This window comes from Hyposmocoma kahamanoa, unplaced genomic scaffold (genome assembly GCF_003589595.1).
Source record: "Hyposmocoma kahamanoa isolate Upper Pololo Valley unplaced genomic scaffold, ASM358959v1 279, whole genome shotgun sequence".
Taxonomy (NCBI): Eukaryota; Metazoa; Arthropoda; class Insecta; order Lepidoptera; family Cosmopterigidae; genus Hyposmocoma; species Hyposmocoma kahamanoa.
In genome coordinates this window covers 557,313-566,650 of record NW_020653776.1, presented here as the reverse complement: position 1 = coordinate 566,650, position 9,338 = coordinate 557,313, and the positions used below count along the sequence as shown (strand labels likewise).

At 36.4% G+C, this 9,338-nt stretch overlaps 1 protein-coding gene across 1 annotated transcript in view; it reads right to left on the bottom strand.

The window, feature by feature from the left end:
• Window positions 1-5,369, bottom strand: part of LOC113229142 (cyclin-dependent kinase-like 4) — an 87,981-nt gene extending 82,612 nt beyond the window's left edge. The window contains exons 1-2 of the mRNA XM_026462648.1: window positions 5,235-5,369; window positions 4,016-4,071 (exon numbers count right to left, since the gene is read on the bottom strand). The gene's annotated coding sequence lies outside the window, so the exon portion shown is untranslated. The remainder of the gene's footprint in view (window positions 1-4,015; window positions 4,072-5,234) is intronic.
• Window positions 5,370-9,338: the final 3,969 nt, after the last annotated feature.

Sequence of the window (9,338 nt, the reverse complement as noted above, 5' to 3'; positions counted from 1 at the left end):
CAATTTAAATTATCATTAGATTTTACTATTACGATTATTATTGCATTAAACATTGCAAAATACAGATTAGATGATATATGTCAGTCGTAGAGATGTCAATATTTGATTTGCGAATTATGCTTGCATTCCAGAAATTCACTGACGGAGTAGTGGCAACCTTTAAGTAGCATTATATTTATTTCACGTCTAAATGCATTTAGTAGCAATTCTCTTAGGTCACTAGGTAGCGAGTAAAAAATTTTTATGGCCATAAAATATGGACTATTTTCAATGCTTATTAGCAAAGATCGAACACTTAGACAAGTTCGTTCGGTCCGCGCCAGATGCTCTGCCAATTAAGCCACGGAACGAACCAGTAGACCTAAAGATTTTTTCTATGTGCTTCTTGCAGACCTTTGTTTATAGTTTTTGATGACTTTTTTGCCGTAGGACCATCTGTGAGAAATTTCGACTCATCCGAAGAACAGAGTCCGATGTATATAGCGAAAAGAGAATAAATACGTTACGAGAATAATTTCCTTATTCAAACTAAGGCCTACGTAAAGGTGTTTTGAGAATTTATATATCTTATTTCATTTCGGAAATATAAAATCGTACAACGGTCGATCTGACATCCACAGCGAAGAAGAACGAACGAAATGTACTATGTCCTGAGAACAAGTAGTCTTGCACATAGATCTTTGTTCTATAGATGAGTCGATTTATTTCTTCACTCAGAGAGGTAACTTTGCGGCTACCATCGCTGACTATAGATGTCGATTTAATCAATGTAATTTTCAAGTTTTTATTGAATGTCACGACATTTGACAATTGCCATGAAATGAAATAACAACAATGACGTTTTTTTTAATTACTCCACTACAAACTTAGAAAAAATCATTCGAGTCGGCTGGATTAGAAATATTCATTTATAAATTAACACGCGGTATAATTATCCAGGCCACGTAAGATAGTCGAAAGACATTTCCCCTTACGCCGACAATCGGCAATATTTATACACTGTACAAAATCTAATGCAAGAAATGTGACACACTGACCCAGCCCTACTCGGAAGTCTAGGTCCGCATGTAAGACGACACATGACTTCCGGTGCCGCATGTTACTTCCGGAACACGAAGATTTAATGTACAACTTGGTTGTTTGTACAGCCAGTTATAAAACCTAGATAAATTTTTCTTTTTGTTCTAAACTGTTTTCAACAATTAAACAGTATCCTATTACAAGAATGCAAACAGTTATTGACGTACCTTAAACTGCCTCCGAACGGTTACAATAGCCGGACTGCCACGCAGAGATCCCAGGTTCGATTCCTGGTGCGGGAGAAATATTTGTGTGCCCTACATTTATTTCTCTCGTGAGTTTAGGTGTAATTTGTGGTTGTCTATGTGTGTGGTTTCCCTAGTGCGCGGCTATGTTGATTGTGTGCCTTATTATTATTATTATTATTTACTTTATTCTTCTCAGCTTGTTTATTGTTATGATTTTGAGAAATACTATTAACTATCTTATCGACTCTGGAAAGGTAAAGCGTCTAACGTGTATTTGGAAAATTATACAGGATTTTTTTAAGAGAAAAATTTAACTCTAATTTTATTAGTTGGAAAATGTGAAACTCTTAGTTTCCCATATAACAAATAAAATTAGATTTATGGTAGTTTTTGTTACAAAAATTACTTTAAATCACTCTCCTATAGTGTTTTCCGAACGCACTACCTTTCCAGTGTCGTTGTCATTGAAATTTATTTCTTACACTTGTAAATAGTTTACGTATGTGAGTTGCTGCATACATGCATCTATACTCCAGCCAAATTGGATATAGTATGTGTAATAACAAAACGTTGCTAGGCAACTAATGATGGCAGATGTAAAGAACATTTTTTGTCAATTCTCATTATTTAAGCTAGCTCTGCCCGCGGGCTGCTCGCGTAATTGGAATTTAAACAGATCAGAGACGATTGGGGTTATTTTTTTTTTTTTTTTTTTTTTTTTAATTTATTGAGGAACAAACAGTTTTACATATTTAAAAATATACATACTTAAAATTAACATATTACTAAACCTACAGTTCCCTAAATATGCATATAAAACAAAAAAGTATACGGTATACTGACACTTATAAACGTAAGTTTTATAAACGTTAAAAAAAACAAAGTAAAATGATATGTAATGATAAGTATGAAATGATAAGTATGAAAGTGAAATGTTATGTAGATATAATAAGTACTTACCAAGCCAATTAGTATAAAATTTGTAAAGTGTATATAATAGGAAATAAAACTATTTTTCCGGATTTAAATCGCGTATATTTGTTTTTCAAACAAACCTTTCGTTTCGGGCCCTTTACCGGTCCCATGATCAGTCAATCGTGATCTAAATAGTTTCATTTCCTATGTGTGACAATCGCGAAGACCTAAGAACTCGATAAGTATATATAATTTATACTTACTACTAGATCGTAGGTTACCAAAGTTTGTGGATCACCGACGCCACTTAGGCAAGTTAAAAAAAATAAACTCCAACCACCACAAAAAACAATTGAAAACACATTTTTTTTTTATATTGACTTAGCACAAAAAATCACAAGGTAAGTAATTATGTAGTGTAGTTAATTTTCATCAATCCAATCATTAATTTAACTAGCGACGATTTTTCCACGCCGCTGCTAATGAATTTGACACGCGTATAAATCGCGCGGCGAAGATTTGTTTTATTTCCATTGATATACAAATAAATGGACGACGGGTCTAATACAAAAACCACGAAAAAAATGTCCCAAGTCAACCTATTTAAACGTAGTGACATGTAAAGGAATATGAAAAAGCTAAAACGTTGAATTTAAATTGTAATGTCATCGCAGTACTGTCTAATTTTGAAACAAACGAAGAGTAAAGCGTGAATGACGCTCTGTATACGATTTTAACGCCCTAGAAGTTCGGACACTTTTTAGCGCGGACCCGACGTCCATATAATTGTAAGTCAATGTTTATTTCAATGAAGTAACAGCCTCGTTGTCAATTACTATATTTCAGTACAAAAATTCCGTACAATTAAAATTAGTTATGGTTATTGAAATCGGGAGGCACACTGACAATTTTTCCCATTACATGACACATGAATGTTAGTGCTGCTATTTTTTTAATAAAAAATAAGTACTGATGATGAATTCGACGATAGAGTATCCACGTCTAAATAATATCTTCGCTCTCGCTTTGAAATGGCCCAAAAAATAGTGTTCAGAGGATAAATAATCCACTCTATAACTATTCGCCATATAAATGTGGAAGCGTAACGCTTCGTGCGAATCTTCGGAATATCCATAACATAGTGGTGGAACCCCATCCTACTTCTAGTTCCTTAATGATGGAAAAGGGAAGGCGGAATTAAATCGTGTAATTCCATCGCACATTCTCCGTGATATATCCTGTGGAATACTATGTAGATTACCATTGCTAACTTCCAAGTTAATGTGTGAAAAACTTAACAATGAATAAAAAGGGTAATTTACACGACGTTTTAGTGTTTTATAACGCCTGAAAAATATATACCACGCTGAATTTCACGCCGATCACGCCGTCGACAACAATCTATCTCTAGTATACACAACAAATTACATGCTATAGTAATATATTGACGTACAAAATAATTTTATTCTTAACTTTCATTGTTCAATTCATTACTTCAATTGATTTATACCTAATCATTGACTTACAAATAAATGGACGACGGGTCTAATACAAAAACCGCGAAAAAAATGTCCCAAGTCAACCTATTTAAACGTAGTGACATGTAAAGGAATATGAAAAAGCTAAAACGTTGAATTTAAATTGTAATGTCATCGCAGTACTGCCTAATTTTGCTTGCTTCGCTGTCAGAAGAAACAAACGCAGACTAAAGCGTGAATGACGCTCTGTATACGATTTTAACGCCCTATAAGTTTGGACACTTTTTAGCGCGAACCCGACGTCCATATAATTGTAAGTCAATGTACTTAATAGAGAAATATTAACAAACTTACGAATTCAAAAAGTATAAAGTCTTCCACGTCAATTCAATTGCAATTTGTGAACAAATCTGCAAAAGAAAAATAAACATATCGAGCACTTCGCGGGTTTCAGAGAGTGCGAAACAAACAAGGTCTTGATAGACCTGAGGATTCTTCCGATATTGCCCGTAACACCTCTCCAAAAGCTTATACACACGGCGTGTTTTATATGCACCGACGACGCGCGTTTCACGAGCGCGCATTTACGACGCCGTATAGGCTCAAAAGCAGATTGTTGCGTTTGTATCGACTCAAACGCGCGTCTGCGGCGTGTATACGCGCAGATGACGCGCGCACGGCGCCACTGAATTTGTGAACTCGCTGCAACTGCATCGCGTTTGAATAGAATTATGAGCGTCGTTTGCGCGTCGTCGGCTTAAATTAATAACCTTTGTAGTGGTTTGCATTAAATATTAGATAACTGTTTGATGACTTTATCTCGAAAAAAACATGCGTTGATTGAAATGGTGTATTATATGAAAGAGTTCGTCCAGGGAAGTACTGCCGCCTTATCTTTTTGTGCCGCCAAGCAGTAAAGTGGGTAAGGTTGTAATAGCAGGCACATGGAACTTGTCAACTTGTGTTAAGGGTGACGGGCGCAGTGGTAGTGCCCCTCAGATCTTTGCGGTTTAAGATCTTTGCAATTTAAAAGTAGCACTGTCATAGGCAGACGTGGCGCTTACAACCAGGCGCACGACTTGTTCGTCCCGTTACTTGGTAGCATAAAAAAAATGTTATAAGCAGAGGTACAAGAGAGAAAATAATACACACAGCTTTAGAATACTTTACTTCAAAATCCTCGTATATAATATTAAAGGTGTTTTGTCCTATATTTTTAATGTGGTGTGTATTGAAACGCATTGGTTAGTAAAAATACAAATTTTTCTTTTTTGTGTCATCCAATCTGTTTATATTACTTGGAGCTTAGGTATACTCTTGCCTATTTCGATGTGTAATTTATGAGTAAACCATAGTTTTTTGTGCCACTTTGTAAGAGATTCAGTTTATGAAATTGCTAACAAAGGTGATGGGTGGATGGGTGAACAAAAAGTTAAACAGGTCTATTGCATGTGGGTTAATTTTTCGCCCTTTCAAAGGAGTGTATCGGATGATAAAACATGTACATTTTTGACATAAGCCAACTTCAAAAAAATCTAACACTAAATTATCAAAAATGACAACAAAACTTTACCTTTCATACTCATCCAACAAGCACAAATAAGATTTTCGTTCTCCAAAATATACTTTTCTAGTTTATCACGGTTTAAAATCATTAGCAAACTTTGAAACTCAACGTGGCGAAAACTAACTGTCAATTTTGGAACATTTTCTGCGACTGACAGTATTTGGAAAACATTTGTCGAATTAAATTGACTGCTTTTTGTTTTTAAATTTTGACCAGTGGTTTTTTTAAAGGAGGTCTTATTTGTACTTGAATAGAGACAACCGCACGTCTCTCTTTTTATCTGAAGTTTTTTTATATATAATACTAAGTGACGGGACTAGTTGTACGCCTGATGGTAAGCTACACGCCTGTCCATAACAGTTGCAGTACCACTCAGAGCTTTAAGTCACAAAGATCTGAGGGGCGCTGCCACTGCGGCCGACACCCTGAGACGTAAGTTGACAAGTCCCATGTGCCTGTAATTTCACCACCACCCATCCCCTTCGAAACCAGCACTAATAAAGCTCACATTACTGCTTGGCGGCTAGATAAGGTGGCAGTACTTCTCTGGACTAACTCTTTCACAAGGAACTCTACTCCTTGCTACTAAAACAAAGTCAAAGTCAAAGTCAAAGATCATTTATTCCATAGGTAAAATAAATTTACACTTGAAAACGTCACATTTACATTACATAATATTAAGCTACTGCTCGTTCACTACGCTGATTTCCCTGAGAAGAACGAGCAAGAAACTGTAGGGATAGCGGAAGAAGCTAAGCAACGTGCGCTGGCGCAGGCTCGACAGGAAGCCCAACAGCTGCGCAAATCAGTTGAAAATGAGCTCACGCAATTGATTGATTATAAGCCGCTGGATAGCTTGGAACAGGTATACAAATCCAGAAATTAGATTTTGCTATTTTTAATCCACCGTTTTGTGAACTTTTAGCAGCAGTATAGTATATATGCCACCTTACCTACTTCTGCACCCAAGCAATAATATGAGCATACTGCGTTCAGGTTTTTCAAAGTCAAAGTCAAAGTCAAAGATTATTATGTATTCCATAGGTGAAATAAATTTACACTTGAAAATGTCACATTTAAGCCACTGCTCGTTCACTACGCTGACCTCCCTAAGAAGAACGAGCAAGAAACTCTAGGGATTGCTCTTTTCAAATAAACTTAAATGCTATGGAATACACTTTGAATCAAATTTGTGTGGATTCTGGAGCCATGTCGTCTTTCCATACATCTTTATCTAACACGTAGTCTTCAATTTTGTAATATGACTTGTCAATCAAAATATTTTTAACGAAGTTTTTGAACTTAGGAAATGATAATCTTAATATAAATGCTCCGGAATTTTATTGTAAAAACGTATACAGTTCCCCATAAAAGAGTCGTTCACCTTGGTTAAACGAAATCGTGGCACCATGAGTTTGGACTGAGCTCTAATTAATATTATGGATATCTTCTTTTTTATTGAAATTGTGTACATTTTTACGGGAATATGAAATATTTGAGTAAATGTACTGTGATGCCACAGTCATGATACCAGTCTCCTTAAACTTTTCTCTGAGAGAAACCCGAGAGCCTAGACGGTACACAGAACGAATCGCTAGTTTTTGCAATACAAATATGGTTTGAATATCTGCAGCTTTACCACACATGAGAATCCCGTAGGACATTATACTATGGAAGTAACAGCAACAAGTCCTCTGTCTAAAACTAACGAACTGATGACGGTTCTCATACAAATGGCTTTTAAATACATTCATTTATTGGACCTTTGTTATTTTTGTGTACAGATTTATAAATATTCAATCAATAATAAGTTATAATAACTTACACCGTATATTATAACTTATTAATTCTGGTTTAAAGGGTAAGTGAGGTGAAGAAATGGCAGGCACATGAGACTAGGCAACTTATGTCTCAGGAAGACGGGTGCAGTGCAGTGTCCCTGAGATCTTTACGAAGCTCTGAGCAACACTACAACTGTTATGGATAGGCGGATCGCTTGCCATCAGGCGTACGACTTGTTCGTCCCGTCACTTGATATCATAAAAAATCATTAATCGCGGGTACACAAGCTGCATAACAGTAGACAGTAACAAAATGAGTATAGTTTCACTGTGCCCGGTCAAACAATAGGCTAACCAACACCTCATACCTTTGGTGTAATGAGACCAAATCTAAACCGCGGTTAAGTGACAAAATATTTTTTTAGGATGTCTTAAAAAACCATAACCCAGTTTTAGACTATAATAAAAAAATCCGACAAGTCGAACATGTGAACTAATTTTAGCTGTTATTAAAAGAGAATTTTGTGCTCCATTTTTTTTTAATTAAAGCGGATATTTCACTATTTATCACTTAGTTACCGCGTTTTAGTTAGTGGACGGCAGACATCTGCAAAATGACAACTTTTCTTGAGGGAGCTTTAAGCGTGAAACATACAAAGGGCGTACGCGCCAGCGCTCGGTGTGTTGTCGTCCATATAAATACACGGAATTAGACCCGCGCCCGACTCGCACCCGCACTCTGAGCGTTTCACGCTTTAAAGATCCTACAAACGGATTTTTTTAAGCTTATACTAGGAGAGTTATAAAATGTCACATATATCTAACTTTTTCAATGAAATCAGTGACAGACGAACAAGTCGTGTGCTTGGTGATAAGCGACAAGCCTGTAAATATCAGTTGCAATGCCACCTAGATCTTTAAATCGCAAAGACTTGAGGAGCAGTGCCACTGCGCCCGTCACCTTGAGACATAAGTTGACAAGTCCAAAGTGCCTGTAATTTCACGAACATCATTAAGCGTGAAATACACAAAGAGCAGGTGCGGGTCGAGAGCGGGTCGGGTCGGGACCGCGGCGGGTCTAATTCCGTCTGTTTATATGGACGACAACACACGGAGAGCGGGCGCGTGCGCCCGTCTCTCTACTACTCGCGCCCGCTCTCTGTGTGTTTCACGCTTTACCCTTCAAAACCGGAACGCTGTAATGTTCACATTACTACTTGGCGGCAGAAACGCGTAAAGTGACAGTACTTTCCTGGATTAACTCTCTCAAAGAAGCTCCACTGTATGCTAACATGTGGGTTTATCATAACGGAGAGGGTACGGACTTGTATACAATAAAAGTCAATAAGGCAATTGTAAAGAAACTGTCAAACCTTTCACATTGAAAACCTAAAACTTAAAACTTATGGGCCATTGCATCAACTAAAACAAAAGTATATAAAAACAATAGACTGCAACCAGATGTTGGTAAAGGCGCGCGCGCAAGACAATAGCATCGTAATACCAACTTACATTATTCATTTCACAAATATGCATTGTTACTATGAAAACTTCTGTTTTGACTTTTGCCGGCTGTTTTGGATAAAGTGGTGGTGCTTTAAGAACGGGAGTGGTCAATCTTGCCCATATGTTTGTATTTTTTATGTTTTATGTTAGTAGAAAGTTGCGCTTTAGGGATTTACTATTATTTTACAGTTTGTTACAAAAAAGCGCAAGCACATTTTTGTTGACTCTATTGTCAGTATAGAATGTATTAGTTTGAAAAGAGAAGCAACTCGAGAGCCCCGAAGTGTCTTTGAGAGATAAATTGAAAGAATTTAACAATCTTACACACACACACAATACAATTATGAAAAATGTAATGTATGTTAAGAACAATTGTATTTTTTATGAAAAACAGTGACAGACATAACATTAAAATACCAGCGATAAAAACGAATTACCAGTTCTTAATAGCAGTCTTCACAAAGACATAAATTCATTTAGAGGGCTATGTTTACGCTTCTATAATAAGATTCCGGTAGATATTCATAATGTTTCCATTCGCGAGGTTTAAAATAAAAACTTTACAAACTTTGGATGATAAAAAGCCGCGGTAGTGACCTGTTTACAGCAAGTATATAACCAGAAATAAGGGCCATCCATCTCTGGCAACTCATCACTCAAATGGGCCTAATATCACTTTTAAATATCAACTCTCGTTTGCACTGTAATCTCAAATTAGAAAGCTGAAATAGTACAGTGCCAACAAGTGATCTGTGTATACGTCTCCGTATATTCCAAAAATATTCTGTATTTATTGTAATAACGATAATATCTCTAACTATCG